This window comes from Canis lupus, chromosome 36 (genome assembly GCF_003254725.2).
Source record: "Canis lupus dingo isolate Sandy chromosome 36, ASM325472v2, whole genome shotgun sequence".
Classification (NCBI taxonomy): Eukaryota; Metazoa; Chordata; class Mammalia; order Carnivora; family Canidae; genus Canis; species Canis lupus.
The window spans coordinates 20,553,910-20,575,436 of NC_064278.1; the positions used below are offsets into that span (position 1 = coordinate 20,553,910).

General features: G+C 40.4%; 1 long non-coding RNA gene across 2 annotated transcripts in view; it reads left to right on the top strand.

Moving 5' to 3' along the window:
* LOC112668155 (uncharacterized) overlaps nucleotides 1-20,587 on the top strand; it is a 40,705-nt gene extending 20,118 nt beyond the window's left edge. The window contains exon 3 of one of the 2 annotated variants that reach the window (XR_003141518.3): nucleotides 20,287-20,587. This is a non-coding gene — a long non-coding RNA (uncharacterized LOC112668155). Of the gene's footprint in view, nucleotides 1-7,772; nucleotides 8,556-20,286 lie in introns of those variants that run through there. The other variant, XR_003141517.3, reaches the window with a different exon arrangement.
* The last annotated feature ends 940 nt before the right edge of the window (nucleotides 20,588-21,527 follow it).

The window sequence follows — 21,527 nt, forward strand, 5'->3', positions numbered from 1 at the left end:
CTGTAGAATTTGTCTTTGCCTGAAGCAAGAGACCCAGCTGTTTTACAATAGGGTCTTTTGCCTCCTAGCAACACAGCAGACAATGTGTGCCTTAAACAGCAAGTCTGTTTTTGAGGACCACATCTCTTGGTTGTCTATGGTTTTAATAAAATATTTTCTGAAGTTATTAATTAATGTTGCACAGCATTTATTACTTTGATTGTTTATTCAAAATTTCAACCAGTATTAAATTCTTATGGTTTTTATTTTTTGATGCATTAAATTTCATTGGAGTGAGGGACTTCCATTTTGAGATTTTAGTATTTAAAAAAAATCATTGGTTTTTAAACAGAAAGGTTTGATGGAATATTAAATTTGATGAATCATAATAAGTGTCTGTGTTTGTTAGCTTTTATAGACCACATTAAAGCATTCATTAATAAAGTCACACTACACTGCTTTGAGTAGGTCCTAAAAGGTTAACGACTTGATGCAGGCTGGTGTTCCTAAGGCTTACAGTTTGAGAGTGGCATGTGCAGAACTTGGTTCACTTTGAAACTGGAACACAAAGGAGAGATTCTATTTTCATCAAAGCAACTTCTCGGTCCTCTTTCTCTTTTCCTTTTCTTCTCCTTTACTCAATCGTCACCCAAGATCTTGCTCACTCAGGTGTATGTGGTATGAAGCCAGTGGCTTGGTAGCTGCAGGATGACCCTGGAGGGGCCGTGGTGTCACAGGAGAATGTCACCCTCCCTCCTGGCTGTTCCAATGGTGACCTTTGAGAGGGAGAAGCTGACTCAATTATGAATCACCCATTTTGGAACAGGAGCTGTTATTTGAGAAGTATATTTTTAACTGTTTGATTTTCTTTCCCTTGGAAAGTCTGTTTTGGAAGATGGGATATAGAAATATATGCGATGTTTAAACAAGAATCACTTATACAAACACTAATTACAAAATCACGTATCCAGAGGACACCGGATATGTATTTGTTGACTGACTGGATACCACAAGACTCAAGAGTCAGGGTCCCACATCCTCCAATTCTGTGGCTACGAGTCCTTGGAGTAATATTACATTTGAATTGTTTGCCCCAGAGAATTCCTGAGTCAAACTTTTATTTTCTATGTCAGAAACAGCATCAAATTAAACTAGATTGGAATTGTGAGGCTGCTTTAAAAAAAAAAAAAGCCAAAATGGTGCAATTCCTCGATATTAAATAAAAGCTCCATAGACACTTTGTTGAAGTGCCTGAAATCTGTGTCTTTTCCAGAGGAAACTTTCTTGGCAAAGTCACATATGTGTGCGGGTAAATTTTTCTTAAAAGGAGACTTTGTGCAGTGCCTTGATTCTGTTGGGAGTTGTTAGTAAAATAAATGACTCAAATTGGTTTTGTGTGGGAGACAAATCAAAGCATTTCCATGAGGTTGGAGGGCTGACCTGCAGTAGTTTAACCATTTCCTGAGCAAAGTAGAACCTGGTGGATTGGATGGATGATCGTTCCCATGTTAGTCATTGTGAAGAGAAAAATAACAGTTCATACAAAAGAGGCCACCAAGGGTTATATGGCTGCAATTGTTTCCAGGCTGAAACAACTTCGTATCTGTTTATTATTGTCAGTATCTTGTTATATTGTTCTTTCAGAATCAATAAAAGCTAAACTCTGACCATGATTTTACTACTAGACTCTCCTGGAAGGATGTGTAGTACTGAGAGTCAAGAATCCCAGAACAGGGAAGGAGATAGGGCTAATGATGAGTCAAAGTTAAATCCACTTTATTTAACAATCTTTTTCCAGAGAGGAAGTTGCTTCATTAATGTAAAACATATGGAAAGATTCTTGTCGTCATTGTTTTTTTAATGTATGAGGTACTTTTTTTCTTTAGAGGAAAAAAAGGAACAAACACATATATAGAGAGATTTTTTTTTTTATTTTTAAAAAAGGCTATTTTCAGAAGATTCATCACTCTCAACTTTTCCACATTTCTACAAAATCCTATTGTCAGCCATGGCCATGTGAGGTTCATTTTATCTTCCCTAATAGTAGTTTTTATATTTCATAGAAGTTAGTTTAAAACAAACTCAACTAACAAGCATAATCTTTTGTAGTTTTTCTTCGCAGGATCACATCATCCATTCACAACCATTTTAAGGCATGAGCATAATAGACACTATTCGAGTACCTAATGTATCTCAATGCCTGGTGTCCGCAGAAATAACCTTCCCCAGCTTTACAGTCCTGGGTTGAATCCATGGCCTGTGGTGCTTGGTAAATACTAAGCAACAAGCTCCTGGAATGGTAGAAGAGAGAAGATTTTGCCACTGTCCAAAGTGTAAATACTTCCACCATCCCTAATCTGAAGCTACCAAACCCGAGGTGGGAAGAGATATACACAGTTGACTCTGCCAACCAGTCATAACTTGGCTTCAGCACACTACCATAGACCCCTCCAAATTGCATGATTATGACTCTAGGATTATTTAGTAGATTGGAAAAGGAGAGCTCCATTTGATGGATGGATGGATGGATGGATGGATGGATGGATGGATTTTTTTTTTACCCAAAAGCTCTGAAAACAATTTTATCTAAGGTCCAAGGTCTCAATATTTGCTGACCTTATTCAAGCACTGCAAGAAACCAGTGCCAATGCATTTCTTATTCTAGAAGCTCTTGGTTAATGTCACTTTGTTTAATAGAATGTTGTAGGGGGGAAAAATTCTCTACGTGAGTTACAATAGAATGGTGGATTATAATGTGTGATCTAGTCCTGTAATTTTTTAAAAAGTTTATTCTTTAAGATATGGTCTCATTATTGGAATCTGAATCTCTGTAGAATGAGGCAGCTTTGAAGGACTCAGAGTCAGTTAAAAAAATGGAGGAGGTCACTGAAATCTCTGGAGCTTTCACATGGAAACAAGGAAAATAAGGGTCCATCATATATATATATGGTTAATCATATCTCTAAGGTACTTTAAAGAAAATTATGTAGAGTAAGGCTTATCATTCGCAGCTGTTTAGGAGGAATGCCAGCAATGTAAGTAGGCCAGTTTTGAAGATAATGGATTTATGCCTTGCAGGAAGCCAAATGTGTGATCACTCAGACCAGAATCTGTTAAATATCATGTTGCCGTTTCTCCACTTTCTTCCCCATGTTAGGTCACATCTCAAATATGAGCATCACCCAGAGGTTGCCCAGGTGATCCTAGGCCATCCTGAGCATGCAGCTGTGCAGGGCTTGACCTTGAAGGACAGATGGCATCAAGGGGAATTCTTTTATACCTTGTATTGGCCAGGGCTCAGCTTCTGACATTTCTGTCTACAGACGACAAAAGGCTTTCATTGTAAGCTGCTTTCTGATGCGTGCTTAAAACCAAGTTGAACACATTAAAAGGGAGAAGAGGCAGAAATGTACTCGCTGTGCTCTGTGAAGAATTAAAAAAAAAATTTTATGGAAGTCGATGAAAGGGAAATAGATTTTTTAAATCTTTATGCCTTCTTCCCCCAGAATTGGGCTTAATATTTATTTCAGGTTAATTATAATTCTCCATTCATTCCAATACACATTTATATTATGTTCCATATTATATTTCCTCTTAAAAATTGACATTTAAAATGTTTCACACAAATTATATTTAGCTGAGTTTGCTCTCTATTTCTGATCTGAATAATATCATGATTCTTGCAATCCCAAACCTTCCCTCAGTAAAATTTACTATCACCGGGGTATGGTATGCTTTCAAGGCTCCCCTCTAATTTTTTTCCTTTTTCAACTATAATGCTTTCTCAGACCTCCTTCTCTATAAAGTTACCAAGATTCTTTGAAGTATTATCTGATTTCAGAACTAAGGCTTAACCATTCCTCTTCAGGAGACTTTATATAACCCTCTATCCTTCTAATTTAGTACTTCAGTCCACCATGTACCAACTGTAGTCCTCTTGACCCAGCATTTTTCTGGAAAGTACAAGGCAAAATTTGTGAAATTCAGTTCTTGATCTGATTACACGGGGGCTACGTGCTTGAATGAAAAATAGTAGCAGCTACCATTTACTGAGTGGTTTTAGTGTCCCAGGCATTGTTTTAACTGTTCTACATGTATTCCTCCCTTAGTCTTCACCATGGCCTGGAGGAAATAGGTCATATTATTATTATCAGCCCCATTTTCCAGATGAGCACAGAGAAGTCATTGAACTTTTATAAGGTCGCAGGACACATCAGTAGCATCAGGGTGCTAGTTGAGGCACTCTAATTCAAGAGTCCACATTTTTATCCACTATGCCATGCTTCACAGAGCAGTCTTACAATCCATCTTGAAAGCTGTAATCGTGGCCGTGTGTGCGGTGGAAAGCATGCGCACTAAGGGCCAGGAGATGAACCTTTAATGCAATTTTGCCACTAATTAGTTGCATAAGCTTGGACAAGTCAGCCTTTCTGGAAAAAAGCTAGGCAGAAATCCATTATGTTAAGTCCTTTTATAAGCAGCTTATTTATTTTAAATAAATACTATGGCTCTCAGTGGGAGGCCATTTAAGCAGAGCCATTAAGACCAATATAGAATAGTTCCTGGGGTCAGACTGTGAGGTTGCCACAGGGTTCCATGCAGGACCTCCTGGATCGAGTCCCTTCTCTGCCTCTTATCAAATGTGAGATGGTGGCAAGTTTGTCACCCTACCGGAGCCTCCATTTCCTCAACTTTATTTTTTTTTTCATTTCTTCAGCTTTAAAATGCAAAATAAAAGGTGTCTACCTCAGAGGGTCATGGAGGGTAGATGAAGAGTGCGCTTAAAGCATTCAGTGTAATATTACATATGATTATATGGTCCTATGAAGTTACTATTATTATGCCCATTATATGGATGAATAAACAAATCCCTACAGAAGTTAATTAGTTTGTCCAAGGATATTTATATTGCAGGTGTTAGAGTCAGGATTCTAATCCAGGCAGCTGGGTATTTAACCAAACACCTTCTTTCTCCCAGGCCTAAGTGGCTACTCCATGTCTGATACTGTGTTATCTATACCTGAGCTAACGGGCCCGCCCCAGTCTATCTTCTACCTTCCCACAGTTCAGCAGCCAGAGTTTAGCTTGTATCTCCAGAGGAGTTTTAGGCTCCTGCCCCAGCACTAGACCCACAGTCCCTTCTGATGGTCAGGGACTGCCTCTGTTCTCATTGGTCTCCCCTACCCCGTCACAAACTGTATCACCAAGCATTGATCTCTTTTCTGGAAAACAAAGAGCATAAGCTGGAATCCTCTACCAATTTTTTTCCCTAAATGTCAAGTTCTACAGGTTTTAGGATGCATCCACCCTCCCAGGCCCAGCTTACTTCCCACATGCCCACATAGATAAACTTTTTTCCCCAAGAGCTAATTTCCAATTTAACACAAAATATTGAGATTTAAAGTTTCACAGATCATAACTACTGGTAGAAATGGATTTAAGATGTATTGAAATTTGCTTCCGTCATAGGTCAACTAAGAAAATTAAATGCTGTACCCAGGAAAATAGAACACAGACAGGTAGGAATAATGAGTGTCTTTAGGACACATGTTGGAGCACAAGAGAATTAGTATCCAGATTTCTTTATATGTTACAGGTGCATTTATTAAAAGCTCCAGAACTGTCTAACCTTGAACTACCATGTACCATCCATAGCGGGATACAAAGCCATTTGTGACTTTTAGTGGTTGCATCAGTTTCTCTGAAAATGCCTTTCCTTCTTTTTTTTTTTTTAAAGATTTTTTTTATTTATTCATGAGAGATACAGAGAGCAAGAGAAGCAGAGACACAGGCAGAGGGAGAAGCAGGCTCCATGTAGGAAGCCCAACGTGGGACTCGATCCCGGGACTCCAGGATCATGCCCTGGGCCAAAGGCAGGCACTAAACCACTGAGACACCCAGGGATCCCCTGAAAATGCCTTTCCTTCTTAATTGATAGCTAAGATACTGAATTTTTCTGAATAGTAGAATTCCTATATTCTGATACTTGCTTGATTTCTCAAAGCCCCCCCAAAGGGCCTTAACACTAACTGATTCTAAAGGAGTTTGGTCTATTTGGGTTCCCCTTTGTTGAAGAACACTGGCAAGAAATGTTACCAGTTGGCACTTCTGTGTGGACAACTTCCACCCAGGAATCCGTGTAGTTTTGGGGTTTCACAATGATGCTGATCTGAGTCTCGGCTACTTGAAACATGACTCTTTTGTAAAATGCTCTTGATTCCTGATTATTCCCACTGTTACATCTTCTGCACAGAACTATTTGGAGCAAAAATTAAGAGCTGGTCTCTTTCTCTGTGTGGTGAGTCTGTGTCCACAGAAAAGCAGTACTCAGGTTTCCCCTCTTGGCCTATGCAATCTCTTTCTTAAAAAAAAAAAAAAAGATTTTATTTATTTATTTGTGAGAGAGAGAGAGAGAATGCATGAGTGAAGAGGAGAGGTAGGGGGGCAGGAGGAAGGGGGAAGCAAGGAGCCTGATGCAGGGCTCCATCCCAGGATCCTAAGATCATGACCTGAGCCAAAGGCAGACACTTAACTGTCTGAGCCACCCAGACGCCCCTGCAGTCTATTTCTAACTAAAGCTCTCTTCTTAACTCATGTCATAGTGTGGTTCTGGAATCCTGCTCTTCTCTCTGTGCTGTGTGTCCTGAGGCTGGTGTGGGGAGCACCCAGAGAGGGCATCTTGAGCATCTGTTCTTCTTGATGAGCTGAAGATTCCCATCTTAACTGAGGTCTTCCAGTTTTTAAACCTCCACTTTAATGTGGTGATGCTTGATAATAATAGCAAAATAATAGGAGTTAGTAAGTAAATGTTAATCCGTGCTTCAAATACAAAAGCAGTTTCTTCTGCAATAGGTAATGTAAGAAAATGTACAATAATAGTATTTAATTTGCATCAGTAGGTGAGAGCACTGAATCCTTCATATGAAGTTAAATCTGATTTTTGTTTGTGACCAGCATGAATGCTGACCTCTGCCCTTTGAATGATCTTTCCGTCTCCCAGAAAGTTCATGAAAAGGTCATGGAGCTGCACCGACTTCCTCTGTGTGTGCATGGACGTGTCTTTGCTATTGATCTGGGAAAAGACCTTGCTTTGTCCATTCAGTGGTTTTGTTCACTTTATTTTTAATGGAAACCTGATTAGTGATTATAGAATTTTTCCACAGGAATTCACACCTGAGTAAGTGCAGAAAGCTAACCTCTTTTCAAGCTGGTTATTTAGTCTGTGTTTTACCTTGGCCATAACTCCCAATTAAATGTATTTCTTGAACTCCTAACAAGCAAAATATGGCACTTACTGGTCACAGGTTCAAAGCAGGAGAGAGAGAGGGGAAAAATGGCTTAATAGCTGGAAATAAAAACACCAGTGAATTCTTCTTACAGATTCCTTCATGTCAAATTCATATCATGAGTGACTCTCAGTTTTCCCTTTAGATCATCTTGGCATGATCGAGGAGTAAAAATAAAAATGATTTCTAGTATATTCTTGAAGTGATTCCTTTTTTGATGCTGCCTGTCAACGTAAAAGGGGTAATGAATCTCTGGAAACCTGTTCTACTGACACCATCAGCAGCATAGGCACCGGTTTTCAAATCAGACTGCAGTAACTGGTAGAGTTGGAGGGTTTTAAATCTCCACTGGAAAACTATTGCCATTTACAAACAACAAGCATTGTACTGAAATGGTGAAAAATGCACTTGCGTCATATTTAGAATGATTGCGGAGGGGGATATAACAATACTTTTCAAGACTGTAAGCAATACGTATATTCATATCTTGTGCTATTTATCTTGTAGATATACAGCACTGGAAGTTCTCGGCTGCTGGCTGTTAGGTTAGCATTGAGAAGGAAAGATCCTGAGGTTTGTCACTGCTGTATATCACCGCAGCTGTGGCCTTTGATTACACTGGGGCACCACCAGTCATTAATAACAGGGAAAGCTTTTTGTCTGGCAAATGCATCGTCGTACAGTCCTTTCTTAACACCTAAGCATCTTGGTGTGGTAGCCAACGTAAATTAAAGATGAAGATTGTTTATTTTATAGCCACACTTGTAAAAATAGAGGTGGCCGTTCCGGAGCCATTCAAGAAAATGTATTTTTCCTTGTTTTAAACCTTGAAACGTTTTCATATTTTGCAATTTGCTCAAGGGAACCCAGTCATTAAGTCTCACTCGAACAAACACTATGAGCACAATGTAATTACAATTTTAATTTCATCACTGTCACACTCATTTGGCTACCAGAGAGAGGGTTACAAAATAAGCTATCATCCAAGACAACAATCGCTGCATTGACTTAAAGACCCAAGTGCATCCACGGTTGAAGATTTCTTGAAGAGCATGATGTGAATGGAATTTGCAAATAGAATGCTTTCCAACATAAGAAAAGAAAAAGAGAAAGAAAAGCCCAACATGGTCAGATTTGCTGCATATTAAATGAGTTGCTTTGGAAGGTTGATGCCACTAGCCATTTTCCAGAAGTTCTACTTTCCCCTCAAAAGTCACCCAAAGTTGTCCAATTGCTAGGGAATGTGATTCACATTAAACTAACACATAATAAATGGACTTATAAATTCCACCCTCTATGTTAAATGTTACAGCTTTTTATTTTATTTATTTATTTATTTAAAATTTATTTATTTATTCATGAGAGACACAGGGAGAGAGAGAGAGAGAGGCAGAGACGCAGGCAGAGGGAGAAGCAGGCTCCATGCAGGGAGCCCGATGTGGGACTTGATCCTGGGACTCCAGGATCAGGCCCTGGGCCAGGGGCAGGCGCTAAACCGCTGAGCCACCCAGGCTGCCCTGTTACAGCTTTTTAAAGGTGAGTATAATCACACCATCAATTTCACTTCTAATACATTTCTATTGCCACTAGCATCCAGTAGGACCCACCATTTCTCGCATAAATGGTTACAATAGCCTTATCTGTGTTTTCTTTTTAAGATTTTATTTATTTTTTTTATTTTTTTTTTTATTTATTTATGATAGTCACAGAGAGAGAGAGAGGGAGAGACATAGGCAGAGGGAGAAGCAGGCTCCATGCAGGGAGCCCGATGTGGGCCTCGATCCCAGGACTCCAGGATCATGCCCTGAGCCAAAGGCAGGCGCTTAACCACTGAGCCATCCAGGCGTCCCTTATCTGTGGTTTTCTTAACTCCAGCCCATCTTCCCTTAATTCAGAGATATTCAAAGTATGAGATTTTTCACAAGCCACTAGTGGATGGTGACATCAATTTAGCATCTCCCCATCACCATTTAAAAAGAAGAAGAAAAGGAAAGACAACAGGATGGGATAAAGCATACTGCAGCACACTGCACAGAGTAGGGGTGACTACTGATGCTCTTTCCTCCAGTGGTGTGTGTGTGTGTGTGTGAATGTGCGTGAGCACCCATGCTCCTATTCTTATTGGTTCTAGACATAAAATGTATTTCTTCTATAGGTCCTGATGAAAAAAGTTATAAATCCTCTACTCTAATTCATGTTTTCCCAAAGTGTAAGATGCTTCCAAGCAATTTGGGCTCATAACATGGATCATGTGATTAGACAGTTACTGTCTTTTCTGTTCTTTGCCCAGTTTATCTAATTGGATCAAGAAAAAGTCTTATGTTGGTGCTAGTATATCCTTAACATCCATCTGACACTTGTTATTTTTTTCTTTTTTGTTGTTGTTGTTGTTATTTTTTTTCCAACTTAACATTTTCCACACTCACTGTAGGCAACTGCCAAAGCCTTCAAAATACAAAGCTTTGCAGCACACAACGTCACTGTCAAGGACTACAGAGATGTACCAACTACAAAAACAATTTTGTGGAAACAAGTGGGAGAGAACAGTAATTTGGGTGAGAGAAAGAGGGCACTGGAGGGTTTGGGATGGATATTTCAACATAAGCAAAGGTTCAGAGGTGTGTGAAAATATAGTCCATGTGAAAATCTCCTATCCCTTACCCCCCATGCCTTGAACTGTCTTTTTACCTCTGCCTTCTTTATTTCTACTTTTCCCACTTTATACTTGCAGCTTATTTAACTCCCTTGACTCTACTTTACCCATCTCTCTGCCCACTACAACTTTTCTGGGGGAGCATCCTAGCAAAGCTACTTTGAAAGCATTAAAAGCAAAATTAGAAGCCTTTAGAACTCAATACTTTTGGAAAATACCTAGATTGAATTTTGTAATACTGTTTTGTTAATATTCCTTCCATTTTATTCACTTTTAAGACAAATAACACTGACTTTCCACTTAAGCTTGTGATAATAATTTTGAGGAAAAAAAGGCAGCTAACATAAAAATATTAAGGAATTTAGAGTACAGGAGATTCATGGTTGGGGCAAAATGTTGTGATTGGCATATGCAAATCACTAAAGCTTTTACTGAAGGTGAGATTATGTTATTAATCAATTTTTAAAACTATTGCCAGAATAATCTTTCTAAAATACAAATTAAATCCCATCATTTCCTCTACCTAAAATCCCTCAGCACTGTTCTACTGTCCACAGGATCTGATGCCTGCCTCCTTTTCCAAACTCATTTCCTGCTACAACCCTACACACAACCAAGCCAAATAATTTGTCCCTCTATGTTTTTGTTCACTCTGCACGTTCCTTGGGAATGTTAGCCACCCCCTTTCCCTACCATCTAGAAGGTCTTTCTCACTCCTCGAGACTCAGCTCAACTACGAAGATTCTAGGCCCCTCCCAAGCAGCTGGCACTCTGTTCCCCATTATTCTTATTTATATCACTGGGATACCATTTATTACAGCGATCTCTAAGTCTTTTTTTTCTTTTTACATTTTTATTTACCATAATGCACAAAGTGCTTTATTCATCTTTGTCTCTTAAGCATCTAAGATAGTTCTTGGTGCATACACACAGTAAGCACACGCACAAAAATTGAGAATTAATAAATTCCTTATATGAAGATATACTTGGCCCAAAACCAGGGCCGGACATAATATAGGAGCCAATTACAAATTTTATATTTGCTGCATCAGCTCAGATAAAGTCAAAGAGGATTTGAGATGAGTGACAACAGTGATAACAATATTAACCAACATTTAGTAAGTCCTTCCCAAGTTCAGTCTTTATAACAATCCCTCAGGGTAGAAACTGAGGCTCAGTGAGGCTAAATAATTTGTCCAAGCCTAGCAGCTGTTGAGCAGTGGAAATGGGATCCAGAGCTAGGGCTATCCGCCCCCAGAGCCTGTTCCTAGCCACCAAGCAGTATACCAAGGATGGATCAGTTGCCTTTCTATTCTCCAGGGAGAATGAGATTGGCATCAAGATGTGTTTGGTGAGAACAGTCTGGCATCTTTGCCTCAATCAGAGCTCTGTCTCCCAAGCCTCCCTAGCACTCTGCCTCTCTGGCTCCTGGTCTTGAAGTTGTTCCCCAAACTTGATTCTGGCTCATTGGCCTGACTGCTGGCTTCCCTCATAACTGCCTGGTTCACAAAAGCAGCATCAGGTCCTGTCTAGAGTAGGACTCTTTTGCTACACAGCTTGATTGTGCAACTCAGCTGTTTGACTGCAGGCAAGTAGTTTAACCTATTTGTCTCCTCAAGATTAAAAATGAGTTATTATCCTAAAAAGTGCAAAGAATCTTGCCTGGTACGCAGTAAATATTATGAGTGTTAATTAAACAAGGTAAAACCCTCTGGATCATGCCATTTCCTGCTGTAGGTAGACGTTTTCCTGCCACAAATTCCTCCATTGTTTTAAGTGCCTCTCGAGGCTTTCAGAACACCGGCTATCTTCTGATATGGTGCCATTTCTTTTATTCTCAGACAATCCTTGCTTTGGGGCGGGCACTGTGCTAAGTGCAACAGGACAGTATTTGAAAAATGCAATATTTGCCTTTAAGGAGCTTAAGATTGGTCAGAAAGCAAAACAAAACAATAGAAAGCACTGTCCCTGTCATGCAGTGTGCTGCGAGCCCCCAGTAGGGGCAGGAGAGCAAGTTTGGGCATGTGGGGTAGACAGATACTAAGTGACCATGGGAAGCCTACAGACAGGCCCCTTCCTGGGAGAAGTCAGTAGTTTAATCTACCCAATGTTAGAGGCACAGTAATCTCAGACATGACCTAGGTGGGGTCACTATCTAAGGGGTTTGAGCTAAGGGGTGTTGCGGGGGGCGGAGCAGGGCTTGGCAGTGAGGACTCTTGAAGGGTGCAGTTCTTGGGATCAGATGAGATGCTTTAGGGTCCATCCCAGAGGTCCGAGGAGGTCAGAGAAAAGCAAGTCATTACCCAGCATCCCTCTTATTTATTGGTCAGTGTAATGGTTAATTTTATTTGCCAACTTGAATGGGCCACAGCATGTCCAGTAATCCAGCTAAAGATTATTTCTCTCTCTCTTTCTGTGTGTGTGTGTGTGTGTGTGTGTGTGTGTGTGTGTGTGTGTGTTTAGAGAAGAGATTAGTATTTGAATCCTTAAACTGAGTAAAGCAGATTGACTGCCTGAATGTGGCCAGGCCTCTGCTGAATAGAACAAAAAGAGAGAAAAGGAGACATTTTCCTCTCTCTGCTTGACTGTTTGAGTGGAGTTATCAATCTTCTGCTTTCAGACTGGGACTTAAACACTATTGATAAGTTTTCCATTCTCAGGCCTTTAGATTTGGATTAGAACTTATGCTGCAGGTTCTCCTGGTTCTCAGGCCTTTAGACTTGGCTGGAACTCCACCACTGACTTTCCTGGATCTCCAGCCTGCAGAAGATCCTGGGACTTCTCAGCCTTCTCAATCACACGAGTCAGTCCCTTATAATAAATACGTAAATATGTAAAATATATAATATTTTTAAAAGTGAGGACACTTTTGGTTTAACTAGAAGAACAGCCACTACTACTTTTTTCATCTCAAAATAAAATACTGGTATTAGCTACTTTGGCAATGAATTACGAATCCTTCCAATAACTGTATCACATACTTATTGAGGAGAAGGATGGCAGCGTGCCCAGAAAGCATGAGATATAAATAAGTATGACATAGTCCCTTGCCTGGAGGAACTCACAATCTAGTAAGAATAATACTTAAACACACAAATAGGTGAGGTAGGTTGATGTAATGGTTGAGAAGGTGAGCTCCAGACAGTGCTATACTGGTAAATGTCTAACAATTGATCTGGAATAAAATGATGGCTGTACTGCTTTGTAGCTCATGCCTGTTTCCATGGTGTAGATACTCTTGCTACAGCCTATTTTAAGCCACCAATATGACATCACTGAATGCAGAGTTGGAAGGAGATATTAGCGTGGGTTCTCTCAAGCTGGTTTGAACTGGCACATGCATACCACTGGCTCTAGAGATCATATGCCTATTCTTGAGTCAACACATGTACTCATTGTATTCATAGTTCATAACTCCTTTTTAGTCCAGCATCTTCTTTTTTTTCAAAAAAAGATGTTATTTATTTATTATTTATTTATTTATTTATTCATTCATTCATTCATTCATTCAGAGAGACACAGAGATAAAGGCAGAGACACAGGCAGAGGGAGAAGCAGGCTCCATATAGGGAGCCCAACTTGGGACTTGATCCCAGGACCCCGTGATCACGACCTGAGCCAAAGGCAGACAGTCAACCACTGAGCCACCCACGTGCCCCTGGGTGGAGCATCCTCATCTGGAAAGTGGGATTACAATAGTACTTATCTCGTATACTTATCTCATATCTGAGGGCTATAGGATAAACTATACAAAACATTTAGAACAAAAAACAAACAAAAAAACAAAAAAACATTTAGAACAGTGTCTGGTGCATGATATCAATAAATGTAAACCATAATTATTATAATTAAATACAAAGAGGATGGCGAGATGACTTCCAGGCAGGGGATTGTAGGATTTAAGAAACAGGTAATTTTTTTTTATAGTGGGGATGATGGGAGTTGAGGAAGGGGAACCTCAAGAATTGGGTATGCGGGGCAAAGCCAGACAGGTAAGAAAGTATCAGACGTTTTCTGAAAAATTCAATTCAGTTTGGATGAAATATAGTGGTTGCAAATAGGAGCAGAGAGATTACATGCTTAGGAATTAGACTGGGCCATGTTGTGGGGCCCTGAGTGAGGGAGATAGGGGATAGAGGAGCCATTGACTATTTAGATATAGAAGAGTGACATGACATGAGTCCTGGTATTCCTAACAAAGTTCCCTAAACTAAGGTGACACGAATGCCCACGTGAAGTGAGGTGACTGCTTCAAATCAGTGCTTGGGAATACATGCTTGTTCTATCATTAAAACTAAGTATTGGCTGGATCCAGCTGATTCTGGCACACAACTAAAGAACATCTAGGCAGACTCTTGGGTTCCATTTCTTGCTCTACTCCATCTGGAAACACAACTGGGCCAATGAAAGTTTTCAAATGGGTATGTCTTCTGTAATCTTGAACTCACATCAATGCAATATCATATCTGGCAGATATTACAGAAATATATGATCTCACCGAGTGGGGTCTGCAGGTCATAGAGTCACTAATACCAAATAAATTGCTGCCCTTTAGAAATGACTTGCAAATAGAACTTCCTCAAATATTATAGGATAGGGGAAGAATATTACTTTCTACAGAGGTGACTGTGGAAAAAAATTGCTCAGTTGGTATTATTTTCCAGAATATCACCTTTTCAGAAAACACTTTTTTTCAAAATGGTTCATTTGCTCTGGATCTAATTTTTATCATTTCCAGCTTTGTTTTGTAAACACTGTTCAAAGAGCCAATTTTTGTTTAACAGTTTACAAATCGCCCTAAATTACACTATTTTTAAAATAGCCTTAACATTAGTGTACTGCTTCCTGACTTCAACACTCACATAACATAAGCTCATTTCATGCATGTAGTTGCCCTGGGTGATGGAAGTCATAGGGTTTTAGAGTTGGAAGGGAACTGTGAGATCAAGTCTGAGACTCTCTTGCTTCATTCATTCACTGAACACTATTTGTTGGAAGTGTACTTGACAGAAACTATGCCATAATTACCCATGATGGTTAAGATAGAGGAGATCTCTATTCACAAGAAATTTACATGCTCAGTGAGAGGCAAACAATAAACAGATAAATGATCAAGTTAAGAGCCAAGGTACATTCTCTAAAGAGAAAACAAAGTTCTATAATAAATGATGTAATAGGGTTCAGGTAGAAAATTGTAGTTTAGATATCACTGCTAGGAGGCAACATCTGAACTGAGATTTGAACAATAAGAGGGAGTTAGTCACTGAAGACCTTGGGGAAGAGCATTCCAGAGAAACAGCAAGAGCACAGGCCAACAGAGAACCTGACATAGTTAATGAAACAAAGGAGGCCAGTGCGACCAAGTGAAATGAGCAAAGGGGAGAGTAGTACCCCATGAAGTAGGAGACATAGATGAGGATAGATCCTGAGAACTTTGGATTTCAATCCAGGGATTTTGAGCAGTGGAGATATGTGTATCTACTGGGTAGAGAATGGACTTGTAGCTGTAGAAGATGGCAGGGAAACCATTTGGAAAACTGAAGCCCAGGGAGGAAAAATGGCAAAATCAGTTCCAAAACCAAGTTTTCTCCTCAAGGTCCAGTGTGTTTGTCATATTGCAAATAAGAAAATGTCCAAAGGACTTTACTATTTATACAGGAGCATCTGGAAAGTCTATCATCTTCCCAGTCTTCAGAAAAACACATATGGAGGGCTTTTCTGTGTATGCCTATGTGTGTGTGTGTGTGTTAGAAAAATTGAGAGCAATCTCAAAGTCTTTGCATCATCTAGAATTCATTTCAACAAACACATGTAGCAGAGTCACTAGGTGTGTTGCTGCAGCTTCCATATACATACAATCTGCTGTGTACTTAATCTCCGATCCTTTCCTTTCTCCTTGCTCACAGACTCTTACTCTTTGTTCATGGTGGCATCATACCCAGACAACACCTGTGTTTTCTACTCCTGTTTGCAGTTAAGAGTAACCTAATTTTGACCAAGTAGAGTTTTGCAGAGGATTCCTGGGAAAGTCTTCCTTTTCTGAAAAAGACCCCACTTCTTCCTACTTCTCTGTCTTTTTCTCCTTCCTTTGTGAAACCAGGAGGGTGAAAGCCATGTGTTAAGGCGGCAGAGCAAGGAGCTGGAAGGAGGCTGGCCCTTGATGATTTAAAGTGACCACACCAACTGTTAACATTATTACTTGTGAACTTTAAGACAAATGAGAAAATATTGGCTAAACTGTATTTGATTTTTTTTAATGTAGCTGAACACATCCCAACAAATTCACTGGCCTGGGGGAAAACAGAGATAAATTAATACACATGGCTAGAAGCCAACATAAATAGCTCATGAAAATAGGACATGGGATGTTAACTAAGTGCTAGGGTCAGGCAAAGTAAAAGTTGATTTTCCTAAACAAAGGAAGTATTTTTCTAAATGAAGAAATAGAGTACTTTCTTCAAGAATAATTAAGCCAACAACTTTTTACAATAAAATTTCCCACCCACGTAGCCCTGAAAATCAAGGAGATAAGGGACCATGGGCTTCTGAATTACACCAAGAGAAGGAGCTCTGGAGGGTGTCCCTTTAACCTGTGGTCAGTCACCTGCAAATTAATGTAAAGAGGTGTCGAGAGGTCTAGGCAAGTTAGAGCTTCCTTTGGGGGTTGTCAATGTCTCTAAGGTTGCATCTGGAGTCAGATCAAGGGGCTCTTGGTTCCTTTTTTTTGCATCAGGTTTGTAGCACATCTTCCTTCCAGGATTCTCACACCCAAAATGGTGATGGGTCTCTGAAGTTCACCCCATTCTCAATCGTGGCATCTCCATGGCTAACCAAAATAGATGTAGATAGGAGCTTTCTGTGTCATTTCTTTTCATATCTACCTGAAAATACTGTCTGGCCCCATTTGAGGCTTTTAATAGCGTATTTAAAGGCATAATTTGGACCAGAAGCAAAGAATATATTCATGTCCTCATTTTCCCACATTGAAATTGCTCTTAGAATCTGCATTTTTCCCTCTTACACATAGACACACATGGATATTGGACTAGAAACTTGAGGGCAAAATCTATTTGTAATGGTGACTATGTAATTTTAAGGCCCAGTACAGCATAAGTACTATGTGTTATTTAGTAAATACTCATTGTATTTTCGACTCATGGACATGAATGGTATTCTCCAACGTTCCATAGAAAAGTCTGGATAACACGTTATTAAGTGACTTTATAGGAACAAAAGGAACCCCAAGCTCTCTATCCTCTTAAAAATGCCCCAAATGCATGACCACTGAATACCATCCATAAGATCTAGTCTAACTCTGGACTAGATTAAGAAATCCAAATGGGCATTTTCCATAATAACAAGCTGTGATATGGAAAACATTTTACTTCCTAGTCTTCTGTTCTTTTGCTCTCTACTCATCAATCTATCCTGGTAGCCCACATTTTTTGTGTTCTGATTTCAGTTATTCTGAAATGCTGTTAGCTTGCAGGGTATCTGGGAAAATACAACAGTAGGAAGGTTACAAGGAAAGCCTGACTACGAGAGCAGTCTCCTACAGACACAGCCTGGCAGGCCAGGCATTGTTCTGAGACCAGGCGTGGAGGAGGCTCAGTTATTTTCCCTTGGAGTCGCAGTGCTGATGATGGAGCACCTTCACAATGTTTCAGTGGTTACACTATCCACTCTCAAGCCACTCAAATTTTGGTGTTAAAACATTATTTGTCAGAGACGGGAAGACCAGTCATAGCTTACGTTAGGGAATATAGCCTGGGTTTCTCATCCAAGTGGTGTCCTAAGGAATGCTGGCTTTGTGGTCATTGCCAGTTCTAGGGTAGGGACTTGCAACGATTTCCAAGCTGGGTAGGAGCGGAGGAAGAAGAGATCAGTGAGTTTGTTACCAGGCAGCAGGGATATACTTTTCACAAATGCACAGTGTCTTGAAAGTTTGGTTTCCCATCACCATTTATATTCCTGAGGAATAGACGTGTCTCTCACTCTGCAGCAGTGTTTCGTGACATTTGGATTTACAATGTTCAAGTTGAAGTCTCTAGCCCCTTGCAGTCTGTCAAAAACAGCTTCTTTGTCCATTTATTTTTGTCTTCCACACCCAGTCTGAATATCTTTTGTAAATTTATACTTGACAACCCTCGTATTTCAGTAGCTGGCTTTGGTTTCACAATCTACCTTGCTTGCTCAGTTACATTAGCTGAAACAACAAATTTAATCCATGATGTCAATAGTAAATTATAGCAGAGAAGTAATATATGTCTGACATCATAAAGGTCAAGGCCATGGTAAAAACACTGCAAATTCTGGAGCCATTGTGTTTGAGCAAGCAGTGGACTCTTGCTAAACACTAACATCATGAAAATCAGATTAGCACTAAAAGCTGCATTTGGCTAATCTTATTTTTGTAATATCTTCTTTTTTAAATGGAAAATTTCTAAAAGCAGAAAGCTCTCCTATTCTATACTGGGCTGTGGATTTTGCTCCCATGGACATTGGCTATGTAATTATATTTTATATTTGGTAGTGGATAAATAATTAAAACTAGAATTACTTTTCTGAAAAGATTCATTTAGAGCACACGTTTTCTATTACCATAGCAGTCAGATGGGGGAGGGGACATCGCCTCCTACCTACCTAAACTACCTTGCCATTAAAGTATCTAAATTACCTCGGTGAATTCTGAGCACAGAAGTGGTTGATGAATTGCTTTTGCATAAATGCACTTTCCCTTTGCTAGAATCTAATTTTATGAAACACTCGCGTGTGTGTGTGTGCGTGCATGCACACACACACACACACTCACCAAGAGACACACATACACCAAAGCAACCACTGAACCCTCTCAAGAAGAAAAATTGAAGGCTGGAATTTTCTCTATATAATGAAGTTTTTTTAAACATTGCCAGTAATATAAGCATCTCTGAGGAAAGCCCAAATGGCTTCATCTCCTGTAGGGAAGAGCAGTTCATGAATCATTGTTTCCATGCAAAAGTGTTTCATTCCTTAAACTGTGCTATCAATTGTACTGGCTGATTTTTTTTATAAGTATCGAAATTTGATTTCGTCTTAAACTCATTTATTACAAGTAGGGAAAAAAATCTTCTGCAGAGTGAACTAAAAAGCCATTCTGTGGCTAAGAGTCTGAAAAATCTCATCCCTTTTGTGGTTAGAATGTGTTTAGGTGGTTTGATCTGTCACTGGGCAGCCCCAGAGGCCAAGGAGGCCTCTTAAACAGCTGACAGCACTCACTTGGCTCAGATGTATTTTCGTTTGCTAATTAGAAGCATTTATTTTCGTTTCCATGTGTTCTTGCTGTGTGTTAGACATAAGAACGATCATAGTATCTGAGTTCCAAGATACAATAATGTGGCATTAGATATTATCTCCTGACAGAGCCATTTACTGTTTGTGTCAGGGAGAAGGGAGAAAATATCGTCAGTCCTCCTTATACCCAGTGCTAACCAGCACTTTATGAGGCTATTTCTTGGGGGGTCTGGAGCCACAGCTCTAAAGAATCTGAAGAACACAAATAGGCTGAAAAGAAAGTGGCCTCCAGGGAGGTCTGAAGATGCCCAGCCTCTCCCCTCGCCCAGCCTCCCAGGCTTGCCTGCCTCCATTACCACATGGAGTGACGGGTTAGCCTTGTGCCAGAGCAGAGAGAGCGTGGGGGCCAAGGTGGCCAAATCCCCCATTCCTAGTCCAGTTTCTTTGCCTTACTTGGAACCACCAGAAGCAAGCTGAAAAAACCTAGCCCTCAAATTGACCTTGGGCTATATGAACACCTGGCTCAAGATCATATAGCACTTCGAAGAAAGAAAATGTCTCCTGAAAACTAAGGTTATTACAACGAATAACTGTACATCTTTTATTTCCAAGATTTCTTTAATTTGGCAATTGATATCCATAAATATACCCTAGAGAACATGAACAAGATACGATTCCTGCCTTTGAGAACCTTAAAATTGAAAATCCTAACAAAAAAACATAGCCCTCTAAGTAAGTAATCTCTCGGCCTCTAATCTCCCCTATGTCATACTGCCGCAAGGCGAGGGGAACATGGGGAACAGGTGCATGTCACTCACAGCGGGCCCGGTAGGTCTCTCCCGGGGCACACTGATGCACCGGCCACGTCGTCAGCATGAACTTCTAACGACCTACAGGTCAGTGCAGGGGTGTTGGTGTGTACTGTGCATCTTGCCCTATATCCTCAACATGTGGTTGTGATTTTTTTTTTTCCTAACCAAATAGAAAGATGATTTACTTGTTCTAATTTTCATTACAAAATAAAACATTATCCTACGGATGTAAGTTTTTATCATTTTTCACAGTAATTAGGTTTCTTTCTCTACTTTAATGCAGGAGTGAATTTTGTTTCCCGAATGACTGAAGAAGCGAATTGTGGCTGGTCCTGGGATCTGCCCACATAGACTTAGTGGGCTTCTCTTTCACTCCGATGGTGACTAGAGCTTGGAAAAATATGCCCTCCTAGTTTGGCCTTAAGAACATGGATCCGGGATCCCTGGGTGGCACAGCGGCTTGGCGCCTGCCTTTGGCCCAGGGCGTGATCCTGGAGATCCAGGATCGAATCCCACGTCGGGCTCCCAGTGCGTGGAGCCTGCTTCTCCCTCTGCCTATGTCTCTGCCTCTCTCTCTCTCTCTCTGTGTGTGACTATCATAAATAAATTAAAAAAAAAATTAAAAAAAAAAAAAAGAACATGGATCCTTGGCCTCTGGGCTACGTAGCTGTGCCTTTGGCACCCTGTTTGCAATAACTGACAGCCGTGGAATGTTCCGAGCCCCGGGCACCATGCTTCACCTGCGGGCTCTCACACCGCATACGGTGCTTGCGCTAGGCCTTTGAGTTAGGTATTGCTGTTTCTCATTTTACTAAAGAAAAATTGGGACTTAGAAGGGCTGAGTTGACTTGCAAGGCTGCACACCCAATAGGTTGGTTGGTAACTTCTCGACTAATTTCCTTTGGGTCTGATGCCCACTCCTGCTCCACCGATCTGTTCCTGAATCCAGACCTGACCACCTCCAGAGGTCACATCCCCTTCCCCTCCCTGGTCCTCTGATTGTGTGGATTATTCGCCCTGTTGCTCCCCTCAGTCCTAGCATAACAATTGCTCTTGCTCTTGCTTTTTTTTTTCATTCAAATTCAACTAGCCAACATATAGTACATCGTTAGTTTCAGAGGTAGTGTTCAATAATTTATCAGTTGTGTGTAACACCCAGTGCTCATCACATCACGTGGCCTCGTTCAACAGCACTTGCTTTAAAATGTAGAAAGCAGGAGTTTCCGGGGCTCACCTCACCCCCAAGCAAGCCTGTTAGCCGGGGTTCTTGGCTGGCGGGGGCGGGGGGGGGGGGCGGTTACGTGGCACATCACTTCAGTCTGCTCCAGGAGTAAACAAACTCTTCATTATTCTATTAGCTGTTTCCCATTTCCTGCCAAGCCTAACAATTTATTAGCACTATTTAAGTGAATGTATGGCTGTATTATTTCACGTATTTACTTTATATTCTTCGCATGATGACATATTTGGGTGTTCAGATCCTCTCTCTGTGGCTTTTTGAAGACTGAACTGGGTGAGTTTGAG